Source organism: Giraffa tippelskirchi, chromosome Y (genome assembly GCF_054371585.1).
Source record: "Giraffa tippelskirchi isolate mGirTip1 chromosome Y, T2T-mGirTip1v1.2.pri, whole genome shotgun sequence".
Classification (NCBI taxonomy): Eukaryota; Metazoa; Chordata; class Mammalia; order Artiodactyla; family Giraffidae; genus Giraffa; species Giraffa tippelskirchi.
Window position 1 is genome coordinate 11,825,323 of NC_137290.1, and position 13,679 is coordinate 11,839,001.

Sequence of the window (13,679 nt, forward strand, 5' to 3'; positions counted from 1 at the left end):
CCGGGCGGGCCCGCGAGGACCACGCGGCCTAGAGAGGGCTGGGAGGGGCCGGAGGACTACTTCCTTTAGATGCTTTACGAGTTTTGGCAGTAGTTAGCACGTGGTTTAAAACGGTTTCAAAATAAACAGTATGCAGTGAAAAGCCTTCTCACTTTGTGTGTGCCACCGACCAAATTCTAATGCTATAAAACCACGGAACACTCAGGTGACCGGTGCAATTACTTGAATATGTATGAATAATTATACTGAATAAGTATGAAAGCGTGAACATGATTTCAGTGTCCTTCCACAGTGTCTTTATGTATATGTAAATAGAGATATGTGCGTATATACATGTGTGCATTATACACACATACATGTCGTTATCATTGATAAGTATTATAAATATCTACAGTATAAATTCGGTAGATATTTATCTGTAATAGATATAAATATTTTAAAATATAAAATATATTTTCTAAATAAGAAGTGTGACGATGTAAGACAACCTATAATGTGACGCAATGTGGTATATACTGTAGCTTAAAATGTGTAGCTAAGTAATATATATACTTCCTTGATAGTGATGTAAGGCTTCCCTGGAAGCTCAGTTGGTAAAGAATCCGCCTGCAGTGCCAGAGACGCGGGTTCGATTCCTGGGTCAGGAAGATCCACTGCAGGAGGGATAGGCTACCCACTCCAATGTTCTTGGGATTCCCTTGTGGCTCAGCTGGTAAAATACCCACCTGCAATGCAGGCAGACCTGGGTTCGATCCCTGGGTAGGCAAGCTCCCCTGGAGACAGGAACGGCTATCCACTCCAGTATTTGTACCTGGAGAATTTCATGGACTGTCGAGTCCATGGGGTCTCAAAGAGTCAGACAGGACTGATCAACTATAACACGTATATCATGATGACACACCGATTCATATTATATGTAACTATAAGTTTGTACAAATAGAGTAGAAATATTTTTAGTTTGCAAAAATACTCATAGTCTCATTGCCTACCTTTTTTATACAAAAGGTGGCAGACTGTACCCACTGTTCTATGCCTTCATTTTTTCCTATCTGAGAGACCTTTTCATATCAGTACAAAGACAATTTGTCTACTGTTTCTGAACAGCTATTTGAATTCTGTTGTACTGTTGTTGTGACTTGATTTATTTACCCCATTCCTGACTACTGGGTGGTTGAGTTGTTTTCAGCCCTTTGCTACCAGTATTCTGTGCAAAACTATGAACTTCAGCAGTTCTGCTGCTGTGTAAAACCTTCTGGGAAGAAAAACCCCTGCAGTGGAATTGTTGAGCCACAGTGCACATGTGTGTGTCATTTTGACAGAGATTTCTAAGCTGCCTTCCATAGACGCTTGCCTATCAGACCCCCACCAGCCTGTGTGAGCAAACCTGCATTCGCAGTGTTATAGGATGCTTTTTCAGGTTTTCCAAAACTAGGGTTGAGAAAGTTTTCAGGAGCAGGGTAGAATATGTTTTCCTGTGTTGAGGAGCCATTTGTATTTAACTAAAGAACATTTATCAGGGCCTCAAGATATGTAGGGAAAGTATAGTGAAAGGTGCAATAAGTATTTTAGGCATGGTGATGTGGATTATGATTATGATGACATAATGGTTAATATTCTTGACACTGGCCTTATACCTGTGACAAAAATTAACTCAAAGTGGATCAGACACCCAAATGCAACACCAAAACTAGAAAACTCCAGGAAGAGAACTTAAGAGGAAACCTATGACCTGAGATTAGGTGATGACATTTTAGGTATACACATGCATCTCACAAACCCCTGGTGTGGGCGAGTCCCCAGAAGGGCCCTTCTATGTATTGTATCTGAAAACCTGCAATTTGGAGGTCATTCAAGCTCCCTGAGCCGCAGTCTGTCCTTCTAGACTAAAAGGACAGCAAGTTACTAAATATAAGGATTATAACATGTAGAGGTGGATAATCTTTTCTTCTATGTGCTGAGGGTCACTGGGTGGGTCTGAAAATGAATCAACAAAGACAGATTAACTGGAGACAAGCTTACAACTTATTTTAATATGTTTTAAGTGACACAGGAGCCTTCCTAAGGAAATGAAGACCTAAAGAAACAGACCTGAGTATTTCAAACTAGGTTTGATGAGGTGTGGACACTCGTGGAAGAATATGATCGGTTAAGGAATAAGTGGTGAGTGTAATAAGCTGGCAGAAACTTAGCAAGGCCTGTGTGTTAGGCTTCCTCTTGGAAGTGTTCCTCACCCTTTGGAGATAAGAATGCTCCTTTCCTCCTGCTATAGGCAGGGTACCTCTCCCATGATGGGATTATGGCTTGTTTCATGGAAGAAGGGGGAAGGGGAAGAGAATGAACCTCTTCCTTCTGCTGTTTTCTCAAACTGCTTCACCTTCAGTATGCCAGGTGCCATATTTTGGGGTGAGGTATCCTGAACCCCGTTACATGTCAAATGATTAAAGTGGTGTCTGAGATCTATACAGGTAGTTTATATATGTTGGCTACAATTTTATTAGAAGACTCTTGAGAGTCTCTTAGACTGCAAGGAGATCAAAGCAGTCAATCCTAAAGGAAATCAACTCTGAATATTGATTGAAAGGACTGACATTGCACTGAAGCTCCAATACTTTGGCCACCTGATGTGAAGCGTGGACTCCTTGGGAAAGACCAGAGGCTGGGAAAGACTGAAGGCAAGTGAAGAAGGAGGCGGCAGAGGATGAGATGTTTGGATGGCATCACTGACTCAATGGACTTGGGTTTGAGCTAACTTCGGGAGATGGCGAAGTTGAGGGAAGCCTGGCGTGCTGCAGTCCGTGGGATAGCAAAGAAGTGGACATGACTTGATGACGAACAACCACAGCAACCTAAAAGGTAAGAAATAACAGTGGTTGAGGGAGGAATGGAGATAAGGGGGAAGCAACAAGGGTTTTCCCAACAGGGATCGCTGATTCCAGATTAGAAGTCAGTGAGGAGTTAACACAGCTTGGGGTCCAGAGGAAAAGTAGGTCAACAACCCAACTTGGAATGTCTCAGGGAGTCATGCACTAAATGTCAGCCTTGATGCAACACTCTCTGTTGTGTACATTTCCGTTTAATTAAAGAAGCAGACATTTTTCTCAAAATCCACATGAAACATCCAGAGGTCAGGAGACTCCCACCTCTAAGTCACACACATACCTTAAGTGCACGTCAACTTCTTGGAAATTCATATATTGTTCTGGATCTGTTTTTCTCCCTTGTTCTTATTTTCTAGGCTGAAGGTAACTCACAAATATTTTCTTATGTGTGAGTGTCTTGTCTAGGGTGCCTGCCAGGGGAACGACACGAAGTCAAGTGTGAAAAAGCTGTATGTTCAACTTATGGTTGCTGAGGGGAAGGATGCAGGGAAGGGATGGTTAGGGGGTGTGGGACAGACACGTACACCCGGCTGTATTTAAAATGGAGAACCAACAAGGACCTGCTGTAGAGCACAGGGAACTCTGCTCAGTGTTCAGTGGCAGCCTGGATGTGAGGGGAGTTTGGGGGAGAATGGATACATGTGTATCTGTGGCTGAGTCCCTTTGCTGTCCGTCTGAAACTATCACAGCATTGTTAATTGGCTGTACTGCAATATACAATAAAAAGTTAAAAACTTCCAGTTGGATTTATTAGCAGCACCTCTTAAGAGACCATAAGTAGGAGGTTACATTGTCTTAAAAGGTTTTCTAACTCCTTATGTTAAAATCAGAGCAGCAAGAGTAGATAAAGGGATTATATATTCATACATATTTAAGATGTCACAATATGTAATCATATAAAAGCAATTTATGCACATTTGAATCTTGATTTTTATTTGCTGAAAGAAAATATTATTAAGACAAAAAGGAAAATCATCCCCCTGAACATGGTATTACCCCTGTGGTTCTTACTCCCATGCAAATATTTTACTCAGTCATCATACGTTTATACAACTTAAAAAAAATACTTTTTATTTTGTATTGAGGTATAGACAGTTAACAATGTTGTGATAGTTTCAGGTAAACAGCAAAGGGACTCAGCCGTATGTATATCTTTATCCATTCTCCCCCAAATTCCCTTCCCATCCAGCCTGCCACGTAACATTGAGCAAAGTTTCCTGTGGTATACAGTAGGACTTTGTTGGTTATCCGTAAGTTTATCCATAAGAACAAACCATAAGTTTGTTCTGTGAGAGTCTTTCTGTGTTGTAACTTCATTTATATAATTTATTTTTAGGTTCCACATATGAGGGATGCCATATGAAATTTCTCCTTCTCTGTCTGATTTACTTCACTCGTTATGACAATCTCTAGGTCCATCCATGTTTTTTAAGCCACATTAAAAAAAAAAAAAAAAAAAAAACGCCAACCCGGTTCACACCAAAATTCCAGGCCTTCCTACCTGGAACTTCCGCCTAGGTCCTTTGCCTAGAAAAAAGGATCATCTCTCTCTTCAGTGGACCATCACTTAATATAAGGAGATCCAGATATTGCAGGAGGAGAAGGAGGTGACAGCGGATGAGGGGTTGAATGTCATCATCGACTGAACAGATATGAGATTGAGCAAACTCTGGGAGATAGTGAAGGACAGGGAAGCCTGGCGTGCTGCAGTCCATGGGGTCGCAAAGAGTCAGACACGACTTAACGACTGAACGACAGATACAAGGGAAAACTCACAGAGTCACCTGAGGGTGCTGTGATGGCGAAGGGGCTCAAAGGGCCCGTGCTTGGTACTGAGCGCTGGTCCAAAGTAGACTCCAGGTGAACTCAGGTGTCCTTTTCGGATATCCTGCTGTGTATCCAAGCAGCACCAATGAAAATAATAGTAGTTTATAATAAGACAGAATGTGGTCCACTGGAGAAAGGCATGGCAAACCACTAAAGCATTCTTGCCTTGAGAACCCCATGAACAGTATGAAAAGGCAAAAAGATAGGACACTGAAAGATGAACTCCCCAGGTCAGTAAGTGCGCAATATGGTACTGGAGACCAGTGGAGAAATAACTCCAGAATGAATGATAGGATGGAGCCAAAGCAAAAACGATACCCAGCTGTGGATGTGACTGGTGATAGACGCAAAGTCCAATGCTGTAAAGAGCAATATTGCATAGGAACCTGGAATGGTAGGTCCATGAATCAAGGCAAATTGGAAGTGGTCAAACAGGAGATGGCAAGAGTGAACGTTGACATTCTAGGAATCAGCGAACTAAGATGGACTGGAATGGGTGAATTTAACTCAGATGACCATTATATCTACTAGTGTGGGCAAGAATCCCTTAGAAGAAATGGAATAGCCATCATGGTCAACAAAAGAGTCTGAAAGGCAGTACTTGGATGCAGTCTCAAAAACTATAGAATGATCTCTGTTCGTATCCAAGAAAAACCACTCAATATCAAAGTAATCCAAGTCTATACCCCGACCAGTAATACCAAAGAAGGTGAAGTTGAACAATTCTATGAAGACCAACAAGACCTTCTAGAACAAACACCCAAAAAAGATGTCCTTTTCATTATAGGGGACTGGAATGCAAAAGTAGGAAGTCAAGAAACACCTGGCATAACAGGCAAATTTGGCTGTGGAAAACAGAATGAAGAAGGACAAAGGATAATAGAGTTTTGCCATGAGAACGCACTGGTCATAGCAAACACCCTCATCCAACAACACAGGAGAAGACTCTGCACGTGGACGTCACCAGATGATCAACACCGAAATCAGATTGATTATATTCTTTGCAGCCAAAGGTGGAGAAGCTCTGTACAGTCAGCAAAAACAAGACCGGGAGCAGACTGTGGCTCACGTCATGAACTGCTTATTGCCAAATTCAGACTTAAATTGAAGAAAGTAGGGAAAACCACTAGTCCATTCAGGTATGACCTAGATCAAATCCCTTATGAGTATACAGTAGAAGTGACAAATAGATTTAAGGGACTAGATCTGATAGACACAGTGCCTGATGAACTATGGACAGAGGTTCGTGACATTGTACAGGAGACAGGGATCAAGACCATCCCCATGCAAAAGAAATGCTAAAAAGCAAAATGGCTGTCTGAGGAAGCCTAACAGATAGCTGGGAAGAGAAGAGAAGTGAAAAGCAAAGGAGAAAAGGAAAGGTATTCCCATCTGAATGCAGAGTTCCAAAGAATAGCAAGGAGAGATAAGAAAGCCTCCTCAGTGAACAATGCAAAGAAATAGAGGAAAACAACAGATTGGAAAGACCAGAGATCTCTCCAAGAAAATTAGAGATACCAAAGGAACACTTCATGCAAAGATAGGCTCGATAAAGACAGAAAAGTTATGGACCTAACAGAAGCAGAAGGTATTAAGAAGAGATGGCAAGAATACACAGAAGAACTGTACAAAACAGATCTTCACGACCCAGGTAATCATGATGGTGTGATCACTCACCTAGAGCCAGACATCCTGGAATGTGAAGTCAAGTGAGTCTTAGAAAGCATCACGACGAACAAAGCCAGTGGAGGTGATGGAATTCCAGTGGAGCTATTTCAAATCCTGAAAGATGATGCTGTGAACGTGCTGCACTCGATATGCCAGTGAATCTGGAAACCTCAGCAGTGGTCACAGGACTGGAAAAGATCAGTTTTCGTTCCAATTCCAAAGAAAGGCAATGCCAACAATGATCAACCTACCACACAATTGCACTCATCTCACATGCTAGTAAAGTAATGCTCAAAATTCTCCAAGCCAGGCTTCAGCAATAGGTGAACCGTGAACTTCCAGATGTTGAAGGTGGTGTTAGAAAAGGCAGAGGAACCAGAGATCAAATTGCCAACATCTGCTGGATCATCGAAAAAACAAGAGAGTACCAAAAAACATCTGTTTCTGCTTTATTGAGTATGCCAAAGCCTTTGACTGTGTGGATCACAATAAACTGTGGAAAATTCTGAAAGAGATGGGAATATCAGACCATCTGACCTGTCTCTTGAAAAACCTGTATGCAGGTCAGGAAGCAACACTTAGGACTGGACATGGAGCAACAGGCTGCTTCCAAATAGGAAAAGGAGTATGTCAAGGCTGTATATTGTCACCCTGCTCATTTAACTTCCATGCAGAGTCTATCATGAGAAATGTTGGGCTGGAAGAAACACAAGCTGGAATCAAGTTTGCCAGGAGAAATATCAGTCACCTCAGATATGCAGATGGCACCACCCTTATGGCAGAAAGTGAAGAAGAACTAACGAGCCTCTTGATGAAAGTGAAAGAGGAGAGTGAAAAAGGTGGCCTAAAGCTCAACATTCAGAAAAGTAAGATCATGGCATCTGGTCCCATTACGTCATGGGAAATAGATGGAGAAACAATGGAAACAGTGTCAGACTTCATTTTTTTGGGCTCCAAGATCACCACTGATGGTGATTGCAGCCATGAAATTAAAAGACGCTTACTGCTTGGAAGAAAGGTTATGGCCAACCTAGATAGCATTTTTAAAAGAAGAGACATTACTTTGCCAACAAAAGTCCATCTAATCAAGGCTATGGTTTTTCCAGTGGTCATGTATGGATGTGAGAGTTGGACGGTGAAGAAAGCTGAGCACCGCAGACTTGATGCTTTTGAACTGTGGTGTTGGAGAAGACTCTTGAGAGTCCCTTTGGCTGCAAGGAGATCCAATCAATCCATCCTAAAGGAGATCAATCCTGATTGTTCACTGGAAGGACTGATGTTGAAGCTGAAACTCCAATACTTTGGCCAGCTCATGCGAAGGGTTGACTCATTGGAAAAGACCCTAATGCTGGGTAGCATTGGGGCCAGGAGGAGAAGGGGATGACAGAGGATGAGATGGTTGGATATCATCACTGACTCAATGGACATGGGTTTGGGTAGACTCCGGAAGTTGGTGATGGACAGAGAGGCCTGGCGTGCTGCAATTCACAGGATCGCAAAGAGTTGGACATGCCTGAGTGACTGAACTGAACTGATAATAAGAAGAGAGAAGAGTTGTGTTTACTTATGATAGAAAAAATTCTTGATTTCTATAAGCCAAACATGGCCAACCTGAAAGTCATCTTCCCAGATTATTCTGAGAAGCTGCTCCAAGTTTTCAGCACGGTTTTATATATTGTCAGAACAAAGGCTGTCAGAAGGCTGAGTACTGAGGAATTGATATTTTGAACTGTGTTGCTGGAGAAAACTCATGAGAGTCCCTTGGACCGCAAGAAGATCAAACTAGTCAATCCTAAAGGAAATCAACCCTCAGTTCATTGGAATGAATGAAGCTGAAACTCCAATACTTTTGCCACCTGATGTGAACAACTGACTCTCTGGAAAAGACCCTAATGCTGGGAAAGATGGAAGGTGGGAGGAGAAGGGGTTGACAGAGGAAGAGATGGTTGGATGGCATCACCAACTCGATGGACGTGAGTTTAGGCAAACTCGGGAAGATGGTGGACAGAGAAGCCTAGTGTGCTGTGGTCCATGATGTCACAGTGAGTCAGACATAACTCAGCCACTGCAAAACAACAGAACAAAAACATTAAACGAGTCAGGGGGGTTATATTTCTTCAGTGTTAAAAGAGAGACCAGCACATACATATCGAGTCAGTGTGGACCAGGCACCTGGGAAGGGAGTCTTCCTATCAAAGAAGAACAAACACTGGTGACCCAGAAGGAGGGTCCTTAATCTTTATTTTTAACATGGACACTATTTCTGGTCAAGGTGCCCTTTTCCTAAATAATTGAAGTAGATGTACAATGCATATAAGGGAGACCAAAAAGATTGTATTTTAGTTAGTTCGAGTTTGCTCAGACTCATGTCCATTGAGTCGGTGATGCCATGCAACCATCTCATCCTCTGTTTTCCCCTTCTCCTCCTGCCCTTAATCTTTCCCAGCATCAGGGTCTTTTCCAGCGAGTCAGTTCTTCGCATCAGGTGGCCAAAGTATTGGAGCATCGGCTTCAGCATCAGTCCTTCTAATGAATATTCAGGGTTGATTTCCTTTAGGAGGGACTGGTTTGGTCTCCTTGCTGTTCAGGGGACTCTCAGGAGTCGTCTTCAGCACCATGTATGAGACCTCAGCAAATTGTTTAACCTCTGTGTCTCATTTTTCTATCTGTGAAAGGGGGAATGATAAAATGGGTCCTGCCTCCTGGGGTGGTTGGGAGAATTAAGTGTCTCATATACAAAAGCACTCACTCAGGTTGGTATCTGACTCTCAGGAAGCAATATTTATTTATTTTTTGAAGATTTTTTTAAATGTGGACCATTTTTATTGCATTTTTTTCAATATTGGTTCTGTTTTATGGGGTTTATTTGGTCACAAGGCATGTGGGATTTTATCTCCCCGACCAGGCCTCAAACCTGCACCCCCTACATTGGAAGGGGAATTCTTAGGAAAGAACATCTAAATCCTTGTTGTCACTCTGCTGATGCAGTATCAGGGATTCAAGACTGAGGGGTCAAAGCGGCCAGCTTGGTGCTTCTGTTGCATGGGAGTCGGATCCGTCTTTGCTGTGGGGGTGGTCCTGTGCACTGCAGGAGGTTGACCAACATCCCCTGTCTCTACCCAAAAATGTCCGCAGTTGGTGCCACAGATCCCTTTTAGGGGGGCATGGCCATCCTTGTCTGAATAACCACTGTTCTACGTGAGATCCCCGTGAGTGGAGGCATGTCAGCCAGAGCTGTGAGACGGCAGGATGGAAATACTGCGGGCAGTGCTCGTGGAGATGCAGTTCCTAAAATCTCATCCTACCCCCGAAGCGATGCTTCCATGCCACTCAGCAGCCAAGCTGACGTCTCGCGTTGGCCGAGGCTCAAACCCAGGGTGTCTGCTCCCCTCCACTGCTTCAGATTATGATGCTTCTTAAGTTATGTATTTGCTTTTGGCTGCACGGGGTCTTCGTTGCTGCAAAAGGGCCTTCTTGAGTTGCAGCGAATGGGGGCTATCCTGGGGTTGCGATATGTGGCGTTCTCATGGCAGCGGCTTCTCTGTTGCATAGCATGGGCTCCAGGGTCCACAGGCTTCAGTAGTTAGAGCACACGGGCTCAGCAGTCGTGGCTGGCGCACGGGCTCAGCTGCCCTGCAGCATGTGGAATCTTCCCAGACCAGGGATCGAACCTGGGCCCCCGTCATTGGCAGGTGGATTCTTCACCACTGGACCCCCAGGGAAGTCCCCAGTCGTGATGTTTGCAGTATTGTTATTTATATTCATGAAGAGTCCATCCCACACAGTTTTGAGAAACACAGACTCACCCATTTGGAGACAGCAGTAGAGACACAGGGTTTTACATACCAGGCACGGTTCTCACAGTTACACCTGTACTAACTTTACTTACTCCTCATGATGATTCTCAGAGAAGGCAATGGCACCCCACTCCAGTACTCTTGCCTGGAAAATCCCATGGATGGAGGAGCCTGGCCGGCTGCAATCCACAGGGTCTCGAAGAGTCGGGCTGGACTGAGGGACTTCACTTTCACTTTTCACTTTCATGCGTTGGAGAAGGGAACGGCAACCCGCTCCAGTGTTCTTGCATGGAGAATCCCAGGGACAGGGGATACTGGTAGGCTGTGGTCCATAAGTTGGACACGAGTGAGCGACTTAGCAGCAGCAGCAGGATGACAATTCTATGGTGGGTGAGGGGACATTGTTATTCCTACATGTTGCAGATAAAGAAACCAAAGCACAGAGAGGTTAAGCAACTTGCCTAACATCACACAGCTGGTACGTGGCTGGGCTAGGATTGAGCCTTGGAGGCGGGTATTTTACATGCACAGTGCCACTTCCTTTTCTTCTTCCCTCTGCTTGGTTAGGATCTTCCCAACCCAGGGAATGGACCCGAGTCTCTTGTCTTCCCGCGTTGGTGGGCAGGTTCTTTACCACCACCTGAGAAGCCCTTGATAGTTGAGTTAACTGCCAAGTCAAGAAGTTTAAATAACAACCTGGAATTTGGGTTCTCTTGAAAAGTATCAGAGAATCTGGCAGTGCTTGGTCCACCACCACCAGCTGGCAGAAGCTTGGAGCGGCCGCCTCATTGCAACAGATTCCGTTTCTCCAGAGCCCGCATCACTCCCTATTCTATCAATTGGCTGGATTCACTAATTCACTAATAATTCACTGGATGTCTTTGCCCAGCCTCTGCAGATATTAGATTTTCAGACTTCCAGCGAAGACAAATCACGCATGTGTGGTTTTGTATGTCTGTTTCTTTTTGTTTGTTTTTTTAAGTGCCTAGCCTTACTAATCTTTAATTCAGTCCTGTCTATGTTACAGAGGATGGCTGATTTCAGTTTCCTTCCTGTGTGTGTGTGTGGGCATGCTCAGCAGCCTCCGACTTTTTGAGACCTTGGGGACTGTAGCCACCAGGCTCCCCTGTCCAGGGGATTCTCCAGGTGAGAATACTGGAGTGGGTTGCCATTTCCTCCTCCAGGATTCTTCCCGACCCAGCGAACAAACCTGTATCTCCTGCACTGGCAGGCAGATGCTTTACCACTGGGCCACATGTGTAGCCCCAGGACAGGGGAGGGATCCAGAAAGTCAGCCTCACAGGCTGAAGTTCCCTCACAGGCCTCACATTTTCCTTGTGGCTTTTGGAAATAAAGAAGTTTTCACTTATTGAGATCCGGGGAAGCCATTCCGGCTCATGCATGGGTTAACCTGATACTACATCAGCAGAATGATAACAAGGATTTAAATATCGTTTCTTAAGACTGCCCCTTCCAATGCAGGGGTGCAGGTTCAATCACTGTTCGGGGAGATAAAATCCCACATGCCTTGTTCAAAAAAAAGAAAACATAAAAGAGAACCAATATTGTATAAAAATTTCAATAAAAAATTTTAAAAATACTGGGAAAGATTGAAAGTGGGAGGAGAACGGGATGACAGAGGATGAGATGGTTGGATGGCATCATCAACCTGATGGACATGACTTTGAGTCAACTCTGGGAGTTGGTGGTGGACTGGGAGGCCTGGTGTGCTACAGTCTGTGTGGTCGTGAACAGTTGGACACGAATGAGCAACTGGACTCAACTGAACGGATATATATGTGAGTTAACCTATAGTTTTGCAGGCAGATTCTTTGTTGTCTGAGACATGAGGGAAGCCTATATATACTGGCAAGCTGCAGTCCATAGGGTCACAAAGGGCAGACAACTACCGAAGCGGCAGCACATATATATATATAAGCGTTCATTTTTGTTTTTGTTTTAAAAAGTATAGTGGATTTACGATGTTGTATTAGTTTTGGGGGCACAGCAAAGTGATTCGGTTAGAAATAGGTAGGATTTTTCAGATTGGTTTTCATTACAGGATATTAGATAGAGCTCCCTGGGCTATGCAGCAGGACCTTATGTATTTTTGTATATAGCAGTTTGTATCTGCTAATCCCAAAGCCTAATTTATCCCTTCCCCAACCCCTTTCCCTTTTGGTAATTTTAAGTGTGTTTCCTATGTCTGCGAGTCTGTTTCTGTTTCCTAAGTCCATTTGTATGAGTTTCCATCTATAAGTTATATCATAAGGTAATTGTCTTTCTCTGCCTGACTTCTCTCAGTATGATAATCTCTAGGTCTATCCATGTTGCTGCAAATGGAATAATTTCATTCTTTTTGATGCCTTAGTGATACTCCATTGTGTATATGTACCACATCTTCTTTGTCCGTTCGTCTGCTGATGGACCCTGAGGTTTCTTCCATGTCTTGGCTGTTGTAAACAGTGCTGCTCTGAACATAGGGATGCGTGGAACTTTTCCAAGTAGAGTTTTCTTCAGAAACATGCCTGGGAGTGGGATTGCTGGCTCATACGATAGCTTTATTTTTAGTTTGTAAGGAACCTCCGCACTGTTCTCTAGAGTGACGGCACCAGTTTATATTCCCACCAACAGTGTGAGAGGTGTCATGAAACATCTTCGTACACACCCTCTGTTAGCTTAATACGCATTTCTACTGAGAATATACCCAAGAACAGGGTTGTTGGGGTTCGACATGCATATGTGCAGTTATGCCAGCCACCAATTTTCTCTTCTGAAGAGCAGCACCAATTCACACTTCCATAACAATGCACAAGAGTTCCAGGGGTTTCACCGCCTCACTGACTCTCCTGCTTTTCCTTTAATCAGTTGGAAGGATATGTGCTTGTACCCTTGGAGTCTGGTTTTTGAAGGCAAAACTTTTGAAATAAATTTCTCAAGATGAATAGATTATAAATATCCCCAAAATTGAAACTTCAAAAGTAGAAGGTAGAGAGAGAGAGGCTTTTTGTTTGTTTGTTTTAACGAATACACCTTGTTATGACTTGGGATTCTTGTGAAATGCATGTATTATCTTAAAGAGAAAACTCGCTCTATAATCTTCTAAACTGTTGAAGTGCTGAAGCTCATGGGTGATCATTTGACTTCTCAGAAACGAGTGGGTGCTTTCCTAAGTAACAGAGGGCTGGAAACTGGTGATAATCTTAAAGTCAGCCAGCACCAAAGAACTGTCATAAATATCTCATAAACGGTGAAGTCAACAATACCTGCATGCAAGGAAGAACTGGAAAAGATGCTGATTGAATCAACAACAGAAAAACCCTGGGGGAAGGGCACTGCAGGGGGAGGAAACAGCCAGTGCAAAGGCCCTGAATCAGGGTTTCTGTTGCTTGCCACCAAAGGAGTCTGATACAGAGGCTTGTTGTTGTTGTTTAACTGCTAAGTCCTGTTGGCACAGTCTCTGGAGTCAGCCTCCTTGGATTGGAATCCTGGCTTGGCTCCTTATGAT